The 19,027-nt window shown below is 46.8% G+C and overlaps 6 non-coding genes across 6 annotated transcripts; all 6 read left to right on the forward strand.

Annotated features, from left to right (window-relative positions):
* The first annotated feature begins 4,641 nt into the window (after positions 1-4,641).
* trnad-guc (transfer RNA aspartic acid (anticodon GUC)) lies at positions 4,642-4,713 on the forward strand. The gene has a single exon. It is a non-coding gene; the product is annotated as a tRNA-Asp (tRNA).
* Positions 4,714-7,973: 3,260 nt separating this feature from the next.
* trnad-guc (transfer RNA aspartic acid (anticodon GUC)) lies at positions 7,974-8,045 on the forward strand. The gene has a single exon. It is a non-coding gene; the product is annotated as a tRNA-Asp (tRNA).
* Positions 8,046-9,641: 1,596 nt separating this feature from the next.
* On the forward strand, positions 9,642-9,713 carry trnad-guc (transfer RNA aspartic acid (anticodon GUC)). Its single transcript has one exon. It is a non-coding gene; the product is annotated as a tRNA-Asp (tRNA).
* A 1,594-nt stretch (positions 9,714-11,307) lies between these two features.
* Positions 11,308-11,379, forward strand: trnad-guc (transfer RNA aspartic acid (anticodon GUC)). The gene has a single exon. It is a non-coding gene; the product is annotated as a tRNA-Asp (tRNA).
* Positions 11,380-14,639: 3,260 nt separating this feature from the next.
* trnad-guc (transfer RNA aspartic acid (anticodon GUC)) lies at positions 14,640-14,711 on the forward strand. The gene has a single exon. It is a non-coding gene; the product is annotated as a tRNA-Asp (tRNA).
* Positions 14,712-17,971: 3,260 nt separating this feature from the next.
* On the forward strand, positions 17,972-18,043 carry trnad-guc (transfer RNA aspartic acid (anticodon GUC)). Its single transcript has one exon. It is a non-coding gene; the product is annotated as a tRNA-Asp (tRNA).
* Positions 18,044-19,027: the final 984 nt, after the last annotated feature.

The following is a 19,027-nucleotide window of genomic DNA, read 5'->3' on the forward strand; positions in this document are numbered from 1 at the left end:
CTTCGCATCAGAGTAAAATTTAGAATTCATCGCCTGGAATTGATATCCTACAGGCACCAGCCATAGGAATCATTAGACCAATTCATCAGTAGATGCCATAGTAAGGACAACATAGACCATAGAACTGTACAGCACAGTGCAAGCCCTTCGGCCCCACGATGATGTGCCGAACATTTAACCTACTCTAATATCAAACTAACTACCTACCCTTCATTCTACTATCAGCCATGTACCTATCCAAGAGTCGCTTAAATGCCCCTAATGTATCTGCTTCTACTACCAACGCTGGCAGCGCATTCCACGCACCCACCACTCTCTGTGTAAAGAATCTACCTCTGACATCTCCCCGAAACCTTCCTCCAATCACAACAATTGTGATTATTCAGAAACTGAGCTGTTGGAGAGAATAAAGCAGCTGGTGATTATCTCAACACCTATTGAAGCGTTTCAAAAAGACCTCTTGGGAAAAAGAAAGGTCACAGCATAGACGTGCTGCTCGAGCATGTCTGGAAACATGAAGCCATTGTAGCTGGACAACAACATCAGTAAGCATTAGGTGCAGCAGACAGTATCAACGCAGTAATCAGGTCACAACAGCTCAACAAGTTGAGTGGTAAGACTGGTTTGTCCACTTACCATAAGGTTGCCCTGTATTTCAAGATCTGTGCAAGGTGTGTAGTGCAAAAGGATGCGAGGCCCAACTATGCAAGAAATCGGGCTCCAAATATGCAGCCAGACGTCACAATAGGACATAAACAAACAGAAGACAGGTGCGGTAGCATTGCACCAGCAGCAAAGACAGCCGCAGGGACCTGTATAAGTGCAAGCCGATACACAAAGTCCACAGCAAAATAGATTTGAGACAAGACAGCGTGGAGCGATTCTCAGCCAGAAGACGAGCAGACATTTCACATTGTGACCCTGACACATTGTGTTGATGAAGTCAAACAATTGGAAACTTTTGCTGTTATTAATATCATGTGTCCAAAGAAAGTTGGCAAACACACAGTCAGGACTAAAAGTTACACTGGAGTTAATGCAAATATCGTGCCAATCCGAATACTGAAGGAGATGATCCAGGGTTATTGGAAATGAATTATACAACTAACAACTGCAAAGTTAACTGCAGACAATACATACATAGAGGGGAGACTGGGAGTGGGGTTGGTGGTGGCGGGGTGGAGAAAGCATGGACATCAAGGTGGAATATGTGCTCAAATTCGATTTATTGCAATCAGAAACAGCCAATGATCCACAACTGAAGGCACTGCAAAGTGTCATCATATGATAAAAGAGGTGCAAGAAACCTTCCGATGATTTTGGTCTGATTGAGATGAACTCGGTATATCGAGAGGCATAAACCTACAAGGAAACCAAGTGATTGTGCCCAAAGCTCTCCGACAGGACATCTTGTCACCAAGGGCAAATGGATATAGAGTGAATAAGACAATTGACGGGGATTAACATTGACATCGGTGGCATGCGAGAGCCACCAGCCACAATAACGTAAAGAACTTGTACATCCTCACGAGATTCCGCCCGACCATTGATCCAAAATCACCACTGATCTGTTTACAGTGAGCGGAGAGGACTTTACCTTAGTCTCCAAATTTCCAGTTGACAGACTGGTAAAAGTGTAGTTGTCACAGACAAATTTAGTCCCATATTCAGTGTGTACAGTGCAATTGAAGAACTTATTTCTGTCAGTGAACCACAAACTTTCCAGGGATATGTTTGCCATATGGGGCATGAACCATGTGACGCCCTGACCACGTTAACCTAGAACTAACGATCTTGCCGAGTGAATGGTTTGCACAGTTAAATCGCTTAGCCTAAAGGTTAGGACCACGAAATAAGATTTTTGAGTTGTCATGATACACTTCAGAATGACCCCTATGGAAATAGGCTTACCGTCACGTGCAGAAATCATGTTTGGCAGACAGGTGAGAACGATTGTACCAAGCCAAGAGGCACTGAAAAAAGTGTTGGGAATGCAACATACACAATGCTCAAAGCCTGTACGATCCCTTTCCAACAGCTACTCAACGTATTCGAGTGATCAGCCCGTGGCCCTGATTTTATTTTTAATTCCCTTGCAGCACTCCTGCCATTCTTTCTTGAATGTTAACATTCAATCTGAAAGCGCACGACTTTCAGTCAGCTCACACAACAACATGCTACCTAAACTAATCCTTCTTGCCTTGTACGTCTGCTTCGAATGCGAATCACCTTATCTTCTTGTCCTCTGGTTAACCGTTCCCTCCTGCCACAAAAAAGCTTTCTCGCTCAAAACAGTCCTTGTTTGGAACACCAAGATCAAAACTTCTGTGAGCACGAGAGAACAACGCCCATCTTGCACTTTTGCACACCGTGTACCTGAAGTCATCCACGGCGAGCCCATGGTGCCAATCCTTCTCGATACCCACACGAAGGATTTCTTTCTAAAGTGTGGTGTCGGGAAAGGGGTAAAGAATAATGCAGCGTGGGCCAAAACATTGAACTCCAAGTATTTTGCATATCGTGCTTGCTTCTGTTGCAAAGCCAGGAAAAGAGAGAAAAACAAACAAGGAAAGAAAGAAAGAAACAAACAAGCAAACAAGCAAAAAAAAACCATATGCGTTTCCTGCTTGCCTGTAGTGGCCGATGATGTGCAATATCAAGCCCGCAAAAGTGCGAATCCGCCGTCCAGATCTCTGCAGCTGTCACAGGACTGAACTGGATGAAAGTGTTGAATGTATGCCATCACAGAGAGGAGGCAAATCACTGTGCGATGTAACATCAATGATGTGGGATGAGGGATAAAATTGAATTGATTGAGTCAAGAGCTTTAGCGGTGGTACTGCGTCGGCTACCTGGCTCCAAAGTAGAAGCCTAAATGGTGATGGAAACGTGCCCCCTCCAAGCTGACACAACTTCTACGAAGCCCAAATGTGGCTGGGAATCTCTGGCAAACTGTAGGAAGTTGCTCTATGTGCTTCCTCGTTAGTATAGTGGTGAGTATCCCCGCCTGTCACGCGGGCGACCGGGATTCAATTCCCGGACGGGGAGGCGTGAGCGCTGCTGAAGCCACCTGGGAGCTATTAGGGGAAACTTTTTGAATTCCAAATCGCTTTGCACTGCCGCATGGAGACTCTCATCCACAACACGTACGCGGCCCGCCACCCGTTTTATCAAAACTATCAACAGCAAACATGTTCCACACATCCGCCTATCACAATCACCGCACAACATCCGCTCTTTACTCATCAGACTGGCCACTTTCTCTTCTTTGCATTCACAAAGCGGCTCATTCAAAATGCACTAAACACATTTTCCTTGGCACATTTCATTGCTTCATTAAACTGCGACGCTTTCTACAACCAACATGCTTTATAAGCCACGACGCAACACATTTCACTACATCTTTCACGCGGCAGCAACACCATTGCGTTCATAGTCTGACAGCAAAATAGCCCTCTAGCAGCCACACACCACCACCTGTTCAAGGCAGATAGACAATCTGAGGAGGAAGGTCACACACCTTGTACGCCATCAAACTTCAGCAAGGGCCACCTGGACGGAAAGAAGTGAAAGGTGGCAAAGGTTAATAACCTCGAATGGCTCAGTAACAAGCGCAACGAGACAAGGTGCTCAGAGGCACTGAAGAAAGTGTTGGGAATGCTACATGCCCAATACACATAGCCTGTGCGATCCCTTTGCAAGAGCTACTCAACGTATTCGAGTGATCAGCCCTCGGCCCTGATTTTTTTTAAAATTCCCTTGCAGCATCCTGCCATTCTCTCTTGAATGTTAACATTCAATCTGAAAGCACACGACTTTCAGTCAGCTCACACAACAACATGCTGCCTAAACTAATCCTTCTTTCCTTGTACGTCTGCTTCGAATGCGAATCACCTTATCTTCTTGTCCTCTGGTTAACCCTTCCCTCCTGCCACAAAAAAGCTTGCACGCTCAAAACAGTCCTTGTTTGGAACACCAAGATCAAAACTTCTGTGAGCACGATAGATCAACGCCCATCTTGCACTTTTGCACACCGTGTACCTGAAGTCATCCACGGCGAGCCCATGGTGCCAATCCTTCTCGATACCCACACGAAGGATTTCTTTCTAAAGTGTGGTGTCGGGAAAGGGGAAAAGAATAATGCAGCGTGGGCCAAAACATTGAACTCCAAATATTTTGCATATCGTGCTTGCTTCTGTTGCAAAGCCAGGAAAAGAGAGAAAAACAAACAAGTAAAGAAAGAAAGAAACAAACAAGCAAACAAGCAAAAAAAAATCATATGCGTTTCCTGCTTGCCTGTAGTGGCGGATGATGTGCAATATCAAGCCCGCAAAAGTGCGAATCCGCCGTCCAGATCTCTGCAGCTGTCACAGGACTGAACTGGATGAAAGTGTTGAATGTATGCCATCACAGAGAGGAGGCAAATCACTGTGCGATGTAACATCAATGATGTGGGATGAGGGATAAAATTGAATTGATTGAGTCAAGAGCTTTAGCGGTGGTACTGCGTCGGCTGCCTGGCTCCAAAGTAGAAGCCGAAATGGTGATGGAAACGTGCCACCTCCAAGCTGACACAACATCTATGAAGCCCAAAGGTGGCTGGCAATCTCTGGCAAACTGTAGGATGGGTCTCTGTGTGCTTCCTCGTTAGTATAGTGGTGAGTATCCCCGCCTGTCACGCGGGAGACCGGGATTCAATTCCCCGACGGGGAGGCGTGAGCGTTGCTGAGGCCACCCGAGAGCTGGTCGGGGAAACTTTTTGAATTCCAAATCGCTTTGCACTGCCGCATGGAGACTCTCATCCACAACACGTACGCGGCCCGCCACCCGTTTTATCAAAACTATCAACAGCAAACATGTTCCACACATCCGCCTATCACAATCACCGCACAACATCCGCTCTTTACTCATCAGACTGGCCACTTTCTCTTCTTTGCATTCACAAAGCGGCTCATTCAAAATGCACTAAACACATTTTCCTTGGCATATTTCATTGCTTCATTAAACCGCGACGCTTTCTACAACCAACATGCTTTATAAGCCACGACGCAACACATTTCACTACATCTTTCACGCGGCAGCAACACCATTGCGTTCATAGTCTGACAGCAAAATGACCCTCTAGCAGCCACACACCACCACCTGTTCAAGGCAGATAGACAATCTGAGGAGGAAGGTCACACACCTTGTACGCCATCAAACTTCAGCAAGGGCCACCTGGACGGAAAGAAGTGAAAGGTGGCAAAGGTTAATAACCTCGAATGGCTCAGTAAGAAGCGCAACGAGACAAGGTGCTCAGAGGCACTGAAGAAAGTGTTGGGAATGCTACATGCCCAATACACATAGCCTGTGCGATCCCTTTGCAAGAGCTACTCAACGTATTCGAATGATCAGCCCACGGCCCTGATTTTTTTTTTAATTCCCTTGCAGCATCCTGCCATTCTCTCTTGAATGTTAACATTCAATCTGAAAGCACACGACTTTTAGTCAGCTCACACAACAACATGCTGCCTAAACTAATCCTTCTTTCCTTGTACGTCTGCTTCGAATGCGAATCACCTTATCTTCTTGTCCTCTGGTTAACCCTTCCCTCCTGCCACAAAAAAGCTTTCTCGCTCAAAACAGTCCTTGTTTGGAACACCAAGATCAAAACTTCTGTGAGCACGAGAGAACAACGCCCATCTTGCACTTTTGCACACCGTGTACCTGAAGTCATCCACGGCGAGCCCATGGTGCCAATCCTTCTCGATACCCACACGAAGGATTTCTTTCTAAAGTGTGGTGTCGGGAAAGGGGAAAAGAATAATGCAGCGTGGGCCAAAACATTGAACTCCAAGTATTTTGCATACCGTGCTTGCTTCTGTTGCAAAGCCAGGAAAAGAGAGAAAAACAAACAAGTAAAGAAAGAAAGAAACAAACAAGCAAACAAGCAAAAAAAAAATCATATGCATTTCCTGCTTGCCTGTAGTGGCTGATGATGTGCAATATCAAGCCCGCAAAAGTGAGAATCCGCCGTCCAGATCTCTGCAGCTGTCACAGGACTGAACTGGATGAAAGTGTTGAATGTATGCCATCACAGAGAGGAGGCAATTCACTGTGCGATGTAACATCAATGATGTGGGATGAGGGATAAAATTGAATTGATTGAGTCAAGAGCTTTAGCGGTGGTACTGCGTCGGCTGCCTGGCTCCAAAGTAGAAGCCTAAATGGTGATGGAAACGTGCCCCCTCCAAGCTGGCACAACATCTATGAAGTCCAAAGGTGGCTGGCAATCTCTGGCAAACTGTAGGAAGCATTTCTGTGTGCTTCCTCGTTAGTATAGTGGTGAGTATCCCCGCCTGTCACGCGGGAGACCAGCGTTCAATTCCCCGACGGGGAGGCGTGAGCGTTGTTGAGGCCACCCGAGAGCTGGTAGGGGAAACTTTTTGAATTCCAAATCGCTTTGCACTGCCGCATGGAGACTCTCATCCACAACACGTACGCGGCCCGCCACCCGTTTTATCAAAACTATCAACAGCAAACATGTTCCACACATCCGCCTATCACAATCACCGCACAACATCCGCTCTTTACTCATCAGACTGGCCACTTTCACTTCTTTGCATTCACAAAGCGGCTCATTCAAAATGCACTAAACACATTTTCCTTGGCACATTTCATTGCTTCATTAAACCGCGACGCTTTCGACAACCAACATGCTTTCTAAGCCACGACGCAACACATTTCACTACATCTTTCACGCGGCAGCAACACCATTGCGTTCATAGTCTGACAGCAAAATGACCCTCTAGCAGCCACACACCACCACCTGTTCAAGGCAGATAGACAATCTGAGGAGGAAGGTCACACACCTTGTACGCCATCAAACTTCAGCAAGGGCCACCTGGACGGAAAGAAGTGAAAGGTGGCAAAGGTTAATAACCTCGAATGGCTCAGTAAGAAGCGCAACGAGACAAGGTGCTCAGAGGCACTGAAGAAAGTGTTGGGAATGCTACATGCCCAATACACATAGCCTGTGCGATCCCTTTGCAAGAGCTACTCAACGTATTCGAGTGATCAGCCCACGGCCCTGATTTTTTTTTTAATTCCCTTGCAGCATCCTGCCATTCTCTCTTGAATGTTAACATTCAATCTGAAAGCACACGACTTTTAGTCAGCTCACACAACAACATGCTGCCTAAACTAATCCTTCTTTCCTTGTACGTCTGCTTCGAATGCGAATCACCTTATCTTCTTGTCCTCTGGTTAACCCTTCCCTCCTGCCACAAAAAAGCTTTCTCGCTCAAAACAGTCCTTGTTTGGAACACCAAGATCAAAACTTCTGTGAGCACGAGAGAACAACGCCCATCTTGCACTTTTGCACACCGTGTACCTGAAGTCATCCACGGCGAGCCCATGGTGCCAATCCTTCTCGATACCCACACGAAGGATTTCTTTCTAAAGTGTGGTGTCGGGAAAGGGGAAAAGAATAATGCAGCGTGGGCCAAAACATTGAACTCCAAGTATTTTGCATACCGTGCTTGCTTCTGTTGCAAAGCCAGGAAAAGAGAGAAAAACAAACAAGTAAAGAAAGAAAGAAACAAACAAGCAAACAAGCAAAAAAAAAATCATATGCGTTTCCTGCTTGCCTGTAGTGGCTGATGATGTGCAATATCAAGCCCGCAAAAGTGAGAATCCGCCGTCCAGATCTCTGCAGCTGTCACAGGACTGAACTGGATGAAAGTGTTGAATGTATGCCATCACAGAGAGGAGGCAAATCACTGTGCGATGTAACATCAATGATGTGGGATGAGGGATAAAATTGAATTGATTGAGTCAAGAGCTTTAGCGGTGGTACTGCGTCGGCTGCCTGGCTCCAAAGTAGAAGCCTAAATGGTGATGGAAACGTGCCCCCTCCAAGCTGGCACAACATCTATGAAGTCCAAAGGTGGCTGGCAATCTCTGGCAAACTGTAGGAAGCATTTCTGTGTGCTTCCTCGTTAGTATAGTGGTGAGTATCCCCGCCTGTCACGCGGGAGACCGGGGTTCAATTCCCCGACGGGGAGGCGTGAGCGTTGTTAAGGCCACCCGAGAGCTGGTAGGGGAAACTTTTTGAATTCCAAATCGCTTTGCACTGCCGCATGGAGACTCTCATCCACAACACGTACGCGGCCCGCCACCCGTTTTATCAAAACTATCAACAGCAAACATGTTCCACACATCCGCCTATCACAATCACCGCACAACATCCGCTCTTTACTCATCAGACTGGCCACTTTCACTTCTTTGCATTCACAAAGCGGCTCATTCAAAATGCACTAAACACATTTTCCTTGGCACATTTCATTGCTTCATTAAACCGCGACGTTTTCGACAACCAACATGCTTTCTAAGCCACGACGCAACACATTTCACTACATCTTTCACGCGGCAGCAACACCATTGCGTTCATAGTCTGACAGCAAAATGACCCTCTAGCAGCCACACACCACCACCTGTTCAAGGCAGATAGACAATCTGAGGAGGAAGGTCACACACCTTGTACGCCATCAAACTTCAGCAAGGGCCACCTGGACGGAAAGAAGTGAAAGGTGGCAAAGGTTAATAACCTCGAATGGCTCAGTAAGAAGCGCAACGAGACAAGGTGCTCAGAGGCACTGAAGAAAGTGTTGGGAATGCTACATGCCCAATACACATAGCCGGTGCGATCCATTTGCAAGAGCTACTGAACGTATTCGAGTGATCAGCCCTCGGCCCTGATTATTTTTTTTAATTCCCTTGCAGCATCCTGCCATTCTCTCTTGAATGTTAACATTCAGTCTGAAAGCACACGACTTTCAGTCAGCTCACACAACAATATGCTGCCTAAACTAATCCTTCTTTCCTTGTACGTCTGCTTCGAATGCGAATCACCTTATCTTCTTGTCCTCTGGTTAACCCTTCCCTCCTGCCACAAAAAAGCTTGCACGCTCAAAACAGTCCTTGTTTGGAACACCAAGATCAAAACTTCTGTGAGCACGATAGATCAACGCCCATCTTGCACTTTTGCACACCGTGTGCCTGAAGTCATCCACGGCGAGCCCATGGTGCCAATCCTTCTCGATACCCACACGAAGGATTTCTTTCTAAAGTGTGGTGTCGGGAAAGGGGAAAAGAATAATGCAGCGTGGGCCAAAACATTGAACTCCAAATATTTTGCATATCGTGCTTGCTTCTGTTGCAAAGCCAGGAAAAGAGAGAAAAACAAACAAGTAAAGAAAGAAAGAAACAAACAAACAAACAAGCAAAAAAAAATCATATGCGTTTCCTGCTTGCCTGTAGTGGCCGATGATGTGCAATATCAAGGCCGCAAAAGTGCGAATCTGCCGTCCAGATCTCTGCAGCTGTCACAGGACTGAACTGGATGAAAGTGTTGAATGTATGCCATCACAGAGAGGAGGCAAATCACTGTGCGATGTAACATCAATGATGTGGGATGAGGGATAAAATTGAATTGATTGAGTCAAGAGCTTTAGCGGTGGTACTGCGTCGGCTGCCTGGCTCCAAAGTAGAAGCCTAAATGGTGATGGAAGCGTTTCCCAGTTCCAAGATGACAGAACATCTATGAAGCCTAAAGGTGGATGGCAATCTCTGGCAAACTGTAGGATGGGTCTCTGTGTGCTTCCTCGTTAGTATAGTGGTGAGTATCCCCGCCTGTCACGCGGGAGACCGGGATTCAATTCCCCGACGGGGAGGCGTGAGCGTTGCTGAGGCCACCCGAGAGCTGTTAAGGGAAACTTTTTGAATTCCAAATCGCTTTGCACTGCCGCATGGAGACTCTCATCCACAACAGGTACGCGGCCCGCCACCCGTTTTATCAAAACTATCAACAGCAAACATGTTCCACACATCCGCCTATCACAATCACCGCACAACACCCGCTCTTTACTCATCAGACTGGCCACTTTCTCTTCTTTGCATTCACAAAGCGGCTCATTCAAAATGCACTAAACACATTTTCCTTGGCACATTTCATTGCTTCATTAAACCGCGACGCTTTCTACAACCAACATGCTTTATAAGCCACGACGCAACACATTTCACTACATCTTTCACGCGGCAGCAACACCATTGCGTTCATAGTCTGACAGCAAAATGACCCTCTAGCAGCCACACACCACCACCTGTTCAAGGCAGATAGACAATCTGAGGAGGAAGGTCACACACCTTGTACGCCATCAAACTTCAGCAAGGGCCACCTGGACGGAAAGAAGTGAAAGGTGGCAAAGGTTAATAACCTCGAATGGCTCAGTAAGAAGCGCAACGAGACAAGGTGCTCAGAGGCACTGAAGAAAGTGTTGGGAATGCTACATGCCCAATACACATAGCCTGTGCGATCCCTTTGCAAGAGCTACTCAACGTATTCGAGTGATCAGCCCTCGGCCCTGATTTTTTTTTTAATTCCCTTGCAGCATCCTGCCATTCTCTCTTGAATGTTAACATTCAATCTGAAAGCACACGACTTTTAGTCAGCTCACACAACAACATGCTGCCTAAACTAATCCTTCTTTCCTTGTACGTCTGCTTCGAATGCGAATCACCTTATCTTCTTGTCCTCTGGTTAACCCTTCCCTCCTGCCACAAAAAAAGCTTTCTCGCTCAAAACAGTCCTTGTTTGGAACACCAAGATCAAAACTTCTGTGAGCACGATAGAACAACGCCCATCTTGCACTTTTGCACACCGTGAACCTGAAGTCATCCACGGCGAGCCCATGGTGCCAATCCTTCTCGATACCCACATGAAGGATTTCTTTCTAAAGTGTGGTGTCGGGAAAGGGGAAAAGAATAATGCAGCGTGGACAAAACATTGAACTCCAAGTATTTTGCATATCGTGCTTGCTTCTGTTGCAAAGCCAGGAAAAGAGAGAAAAACAAACAAGTAAAGAAAGAAAGAAACAAACAAACAAACAAGCAAAAAAAAATCATATGCGTTTCCTGCTTGCCTGTAGTGGCCGATGATGTGCAATATCAAGCCCGCAAAAGTGCGAATCCGCCGTCCAGATCTCTGCAGCTGTCACAGGACTGAACTGGATGAAAGTGTTGAATGTATGCCATCACAGAGAGGAGGCAAATCACTGTGCGATGTAACATCAATGATGTGGGATGAGGGATAAAATTGAATTGATTGAGTCAAGAGCTTTAGCGGTGGTACTGCGTCGGCTGCCTGGCTCCAAAGTAGAAGCCTAAATGGTGATGGAAGCGTTTCAAGTTCCAAGCTGACACAAAATCTATGAAGCCCAAAGGTGTTTGGCAATCTCTGGCAAACTGTAGGATGGGACTCTGTGTGCTTCCTCGTTAGTATAGTGGTGAGTATCCCCGCCTGTCACGCGGGAGACCGGGATTCAATTCCCCGACGGGGAGGCGTGAGCGTTGCTGAGGCCACCCGAGAGCTGTTAAGGGAAACTTTTTGAATTCCAAATCGCTTTGCACTGCCGCATGGAGACTCTCATCCACAACAGGTACGCGGCCCGCCACCCGTTTTATCAAAACTATCAACAGCAAACATGTTCCACACATCCTCCTATCACAATCACCGCACAACATCCGCTCTTTACTCATCAGACAGGCCACTTTCTCTTCTTTGCATTCAAAAAGCGGCTCATTCAAAATGCACTAAACACATTTTCCTTGGCACATTTCATTGCTTCATTAAACCGCGATGCTTTCTACAACCAACATGCTTTATAAGCCACGACGCAACACATTTCACTACATCTTTCACGCGGCAGCAACACCATTGCGTTCATAGTCTGACAGCAAAATGACCCTCTAGCAGCCACACACCACCACCTGTTCAAGGCAGATAGACAATCTGAGGAGGAAGGTCACACACCTTGTACGCCATCAAACTTCAGCAAGGGCCACCTGGACGGAAAGAAGTGAAAGGTGGCAAAGGTTAATAACCTCGAATGGCTCAGTAACAAGCGCAACGAGACAAGGTGCTCAGAGGCACTGAAGAAAGTGTTGGGAATGCTACATGCCCAATACACATAGCCTGTGCGATCCCTTTGCAAGAGCTACTCAACGTATTCGAGTGATCAGCCCTCGGCCCTGATTTTTTTTTTAATTCCCTTGCAGCATCATGCCATTCTCTCTTGAATGTTAACATTCAATCTGAAAGCACACGACTTTTAGTCAGCTCACACAACAACATGCTGCCTAAACTAATCCTTCTTTCCTTGTACGTCTGCTTCGAATGCGAATCACCTTATCTTCTTGTCCTCTGGTTAACCCTTCCCTCCTGCCACAAAAAAAGCTTTCTCGCTCAAAACAGTCCTTGTTTGGAACACCAAGATCAAAACTTCTGTGAGCACGAGAGAACAACGCCCATCTTGCACTTTTGCACACCGTGTACCTGAAGTCATCCACGGCGAGCCCATGGTGCCAATCCTTCTCGATACCCACACGAAGGATTTCTTTCTAAAGTGTGGTGTCGGGAAAGGGGAAAAGAATAATGCAGCGTGGGCCATAACATTGAACTCCAAGTATTTTGCATATCGTGCTTGCTTCTGTTGCAAAGCCAGGAAAAGAGAGAAAAACAAACAAGTAAAGAAAGAAAGAAACAAACAAGCAAACAAGCAAAAAAAAATCATATGCGTTTCCTGCTTGCCTGTAGTGGCTGATGATGTGCAATATCAAGCCCGCAAAAGTGCGAATCCGCCGTCCAGATCTCTGCAGCTGTCACAGGACTGAACTGGATGAAAGTGTTGAATGTATGCCATCACAGAGAGGAGGCAAATCACTGTGCGATGTAACATCAATGATGTGGGATGAGGGATAAAATTGAATTGATTGAGTCAAGAGCTTTAGCGGTGGTACTGCGTCGGCTGCCTGGTTCCAAAGTAGAAGCCTAAATGGTGATGGAAACGTGCCCCCTCCAAGCTGGCATAACATCTATGAAGTCCAAAGTTGGCTGGCAATCTCTGGCAAACTGTAGGAAGCGTCACTGTGTGCTTCCTCGTTAGTATCGTGGGGGGTATCCCCGCCTGTCACGCGAGAGACCGATGTTCAATTCCCCGACGGGGAGGCGTGAGCGTTGCTGAGGCCACCCGAGAGCTGGTAGGGGAAACTTTTTGAATTCCAAATCGCTTTGCACTGCCGCATGGAGACTCTCATCCACAACACGTACGCGGCCCGCCACCCGTTTTATCAAAACTATCAACAGCAAACATGTTCCACACATCCGCCTATCACAATCACCGCACAACATCCGCTCTTTACTCATCAGATTGGCCACTTTCTCTTCTTTGCATTCACAAAGCGGCTCATTCAAAATGCACTAAACACATTTTCCTTGGCACATTTCATTGCTTCATTAAACCGCGACGCTTTCGACAACCAACATGCTTTCTAAGCCACGACGCAACACATTTCACTACATCTTTCACGCGGCAGCAACACCATTGCGTTCATAGTCTGACAGCAAAATGACCCTCTAGCAGCCACACACCACCACCTGTTCAAGGCAGATAGACAATCTGAGGAGGAAGGTCACACACCTTGTACGCCATCAAACTTCAGCAAGGGCCACCTGGACGGAAAGAAGTGAAAGGTGGCAAAGGTTATTAACCTCGAATGGCTCAGTAACAAGCGCAACGGGACAAGGTGCTCAGAGGCACTGAAGAAAGTGTTGGAAATGCTACATGCCCAATACACATAGCCTGTGCGATCCCTTTGCAAGAGCTACTCAACGTATTCGAGTGATCAGCCCTCGGCCCTGATTATTTTTTTTAATTCCCTTGCAGCATCCTGCCATTCTCTCTTGAATGTTAACATTCAATCTGAAAGCACACGACTTTCAGTCAGCTCACACAACAATATGCTGCCTAAACTAATCCTTCTTTCCTTGTACGTCTGCTTCGAATGCGAATCACCTTATCTTCTTGTCCTCCGGTTAACCCTTCCCTCCTGCCACAAAAAAGCTTGCACGCTTAAAACAGTCCTTGTTTGGAACACCAAGATCAAAACTTCTGTGAGCACGATAGATCAACGCCCATCTTGCACTTTTGCGCACCGTGTACCTGAAGTCATCCACGGCGAGCCCATGGTGCCAATCCTTCTCGATACCCACACGAAGGATTTCTTTCTAAAGTGTGGTGTCGGGAAAGGGGAAAAGAATAATGCAGCGTGGGCCAAAACATTGAACTCCAAATGTTTTGCATATCGTGCTTGCTTCTGTTGCAAAGCCAGGAAAAGAGAGAAAAACAAACAAGTAAAGAAAGAAAGAAACAAACAAACAAACAAGCAAAAAAAAATCATATGCGTTTCCTGCTTGCCTGTAGTGGCCGATGATGTGCAATATCAAGCCCGCAAAAGTGCGAATCCGCCGTCCAGATCTCTGCAGCTGTCACAGGACTGAACTGGATGAAAGTGTTGAATGTATGCCATCACAGAGAGGAGGCAAATCACTGTGCGATGTAACATCAATGATGTGGGATGAGGGATAAAATTGAATTGATTGAGTCAAGAGCTTTAGCGGTGGTACTGCGTCGGCTGCCTGGCTCCAAAGTAGAAGCCGAAATGGTGATGGAAACGTGCCACCTCCAAGCTGACACAACATCGATGAAGCCCAAAGGTGGCTGGCAATCTCTGGCAAACTGTATAAAGTGCTTCTGTGTGCTTCCTCGTTAGTATAGTGGTGAGTATCCCCGCCTGTCACGCGGGAGACCGGGGTTCAATTCCCCGACGGGGAGGCGAGAGCGTTGCTGAGGCCACCCGAGAGCTGTTCGGGGGAACTTTTTGAATTCCAAATCGCTTTGCACTGCCGCATGGAGACTCTCATCCACAACACGTACGCGGCCCGTCACCCGTTTTATCAAAATTATCAACAGCAAACATGTTCCACACATCCGCCTATCACAATCACCGCACAACATCCGCTCTTTACTCATCAGAGTGGCCACTTTCTCTTCTTTGCATTCACAAAGCGGCTCATTCAAAATGCACTAAACACATTTTCCTTGGCACATTTCATTGCTTCATTAAACCGCGACGCTTTCGACAACCAACATGCTTTATAAGCCACGACGCAACACATTTCACTACATCTTCCACACGGCAGCAACACCATTGCGTTCATAGTCTGACAGCAAAATGACCCTCTAGCAGCCACACACCACCACCTGTTCAAGGAAGATAGACAATCTGAGGAGGAAGGTCACACACCTTGTACGCCATCAAACTTCAGCAAGGGCCACCTGGACGGAAAGAAGTGAAAGGTGGCAAAGGTTAATAACCTCGAATGGCTCAGTAACAAGCGCAACGAGACAAGGTGCTCAGAGGCACTGAAGAAAGTGTTGGGAATGCTACATGCCCAATACACATAGCCTGTGCGATCCCTTTGCAAGAGCTACTCAACGTATTCGAGTGATCAGCCCTCGGCCCTGATTATTTTTTTTAATTCCCTTGCAGCATCCTGCCATTCTCTCTTGAATGTTAACATTCAATCTGAAAGCACACGACTTTCAGTCAGCTCACACAACAATATGCTGCCTAAACTAATCCTTCTTTCCTTGTACGTCTGCTTCGAATGCGAATCGCCTTATCTTCTTGTCCTCCGGTTAACCCTTCCCTCCTGCCACAAAAAAGCTTGCACGCTCAAAACAGTCCTTGTTTGGAACACCAAGATCAAAACTTCTGTGAGCACGATAGATCAACGCCCATCTTGCACTTTTGCACACCGTGTACCTGAAGTCATCCACGGCGAGCCCATGGTGCCAATCCTTCTCGATACCCACATGAAGGATTTCTTTCTAAAGTGTGGTGTCGGGAAAGGGGAAAAGAATAATGCAGCGTGGGCCAAAACATTGAACTCCAAATATTTTGCATATCGTGCTTGCTTCTGTTGCAAAGCCAGGAAAAGAGAGAAAAACAAGCAAGTAAAGAAAGAAAGAAAAAAACAAACAAACAAGCAAAAAAAAATCATATGCGTTTCCTGCTTGCCTGTAGTGGCCGATGATGTGCAATATCAAGCCCGCAAAAGTGCGAATCCGCCGTCCAGATCTTTGCAGCTGTCACAGGACTGAACTGGATGAAAGTGTTGAATGTATGCCATCACAGAGAGGAGGCAAATCACTGTGCGATGTAACATCAATGATGTGGGATGAGGGATAAAATTGAATTGATTGAATCAAGAGCTTTAGCGGTGGTACTGCGTCGGCTGCCTGGCTCCAAAGTAGAAGCCGAAATGGTGATGGAAACGTGCCACCTCCAAGCTGACACAACATCTCTGAAGCCCAAAGGTGGCTGGCAATCTCTGGCAAACTGTATAAAGGGCTTCTGTGTGCTTCCTCGTTAGTATAGTGGTGAATATCCTCGCCTGTCCCGCGGGCGACCGGGGTTCAATTCCCCGACGGGGAGGCGAGAGCGTTGCTGAGGCCACCCGAGAGCTGTTAGGGGAAACTTTTTGAATTCCAAATCGCTTTGCACTGCCGCATGGAGACTCTCATCCACAACACGTACGCGGCCCGCCACCCGTTTTATCAAAACTATCAACAGCAAACATGTTCCACACATCCGCCTATCACAATCACCGCACAACATCCGCTCTTTTCTCATCAGACTGGCCACTTTCTCTTCTTTGCATTCACAAAGCGGCTCATTCAAAATGCACTAAACACATTTTCCTTGGCACATTTCATTGCTTCATTAAACCGCGACGCTTTCGACAACCAACATGCTTTCTAAGCCACGACGCAACACATTTCACTACATCTTCCACACGGCAGCAACACCATTGCGTTCATAGTCTGACAGCAAAATGACCCTCTAGCAGCCACACACCACCACCTGTTCAAGGCAGATAGACAATCTGAGGAGGAAGGTCACACACCTTGTACGCCATCAAACTTCAGCAAGGGCCACCTGGACGGAAAGAAGTGAAAGGTGGCAAAGGTTAATAACCTCGAATGGCTCAGTAACAAGCGCAACGAGACAAGGTGCTCAGAGGCACTGAAGAAAGTGTTGGGAATGCTACATGCCCAATACACATAGCCTGTGCGATCCCTTTGCAAGAGCTACTCAACGTATTCGAGTGATCAGCCCTCGGCCCTGATTATTTTTTTTAATTCCCTTGCAGCATCCTGCCATTCTCTCTTGAATGTTAACATTCAATCTGAAAGCACACGACTTTCAGTCAGCTCACACAACAATATGCTGCCTAAACTAATCCTTCTTTCCTTGTACGTCTGCTTCGAATGCGAATCACCTTATCTTCTTGTCCTCCGGTTAACCCTTCCCTCCTGCCACAAAAAAGCTTGCACGCTCAAAACAGTCCTTGTTTGGAACACCAAGATCAAAACTTCTGTGAGCACGATAGATCAACGCCCATCTTGCACTTTTGCACACCGTGTACCTGAAGTCATCCACGGCGAGCCCATGGTGCCAATCCTTCTCGATACCCACACGAAGGATTTCTTTCTAAAGTGTGGTGTCGGGAAAGGGGAAAAGAATAATGCAGCGTGGGCCAAAACATTGAACTCCAAATGTTTTGCATATCGTGCTTGCTTCTGTTGCAAAGCCAGGAAAAGAGAGAAAAACAAACAAGTAAAGAAAGAAAGAAACAAACAAACAAACAAGCAAAAAAAAATCATATGCGTTTCCTGCTTGCCTGTAGTGGCCGATGATGTGCAATATCAAGCCCGCAAAAGTGCGAATCCGCCGTCCAGATCTCTGCAGCTGTCACAGGACTGAACTGGATGAAAGTGTTGAATGTATGCCATCACAGAGAGGAGGCAAATCACTGTGCGATGTAACATCAATGATGTGGGATGAGGGATAAAATTGAATTGATTGAGTCAAGAGCTTTAGCGGTGGTACTGCGTCGGCTGCCTGGCTCCAAAGAAGAAGCCGAAATGGTGATGGAAACGTGCCACCTCCAAGCTGACACAACATCTATGAAGCCCAAAGGTGGCTGGCAATCTCTGGCAAACTGTATAAAGTGTTTCTGTGTGCTTCCTCGTTAGTATAGTGGTGAGTATCCCCGCCTGTCACGTGGGAGACCGGGGTTCAATTCCCCGACGGGGAAGCGAGAGCGTTGCTGAGGCCACCCGAGAGCTGTTCGGGGGAACTTTTTGAATTCCAAATCGCTTTGCACTGCCGCATGGAGACTCTCATCCACAACACGTACGCGGCCCGCCACCCGTTTTATCAAAATTATCAACAGCAAACATGTTCCACACATCCGCCTATCACAATCACCGCACAACATCCGCTCTTTACTCATCAGAGTGGCCACTTTCTCTTCTTTGCATTCACAAAGCGGCTCATTCAAAATGCACTAAACACATTTTCCTTGGCACATTTCATTGCTTCATTAAACCGCGACGCTTTCTACAACCAACATGCTTTATAAGCCACGACGCAACACATTTCACTACATCTTCCACACGGCAGCAACACCATTGCGTTCATAGTCTGACAGCAAAATGACCCTCTAGCAGCCACACACCACCACCTGTTCAAGGCAGATAGACAATCTGAGGAGGAAGGTCACACACCTTGTACGCCATCAAACTTCAGCAAGGGCCACCTGGACGGAAAGAAGTGAAAGGTGGCAAAGGTTAATACCCTCGAATGGCTGAGTAACAAGCGCAACGAGACAAGGTGCTCAGAGGCACTGAAGAAAGTGTTGGGAATGCTACATGCCCAATACACATAGCCTGTGCGATCCCTTTGCAAGAGCTACTCAACGTATTCGAGTGATCAGCCCTCGGCCCTGATTATTTTTTTTAATTCCCTTGCAGCATCCTGCCATTCTCTCTTGAATGTTAACATTCAATCTGAAAGCACACGACTTTCAGTCAGCTCACACAACAATATGCTGCCTAAACTAATCCTTCTTTCCTTGTACGTCTGCTTCGAATGCGAATCACCTTATCTTCTTGTCCTCCGGTTAACCCTTCCCTCCTGCCACAAAAAAGCTTGCACGCTCAAAACAGTCCTTGTTTGGAACACCAAGATCAAAACTTCTGTGAGCACGATAGATCAACGCCCATCTTGCACTTTTGCA

This window comes from Heterodontus francisci, chromosome 34 (genome assembly GCF_036365525.1).
Source record: "Heterodontus francisci isolate sHetFra1 chromosome 34, sHetFra1.hap1, whole genome shotgun sequence".
NCBI lineage: Eukaryota > Metazoa > Chordata > Chondrichthyes > Heterodontiformes > Heterodontidae > Heterodontus > Heterodontus francisci.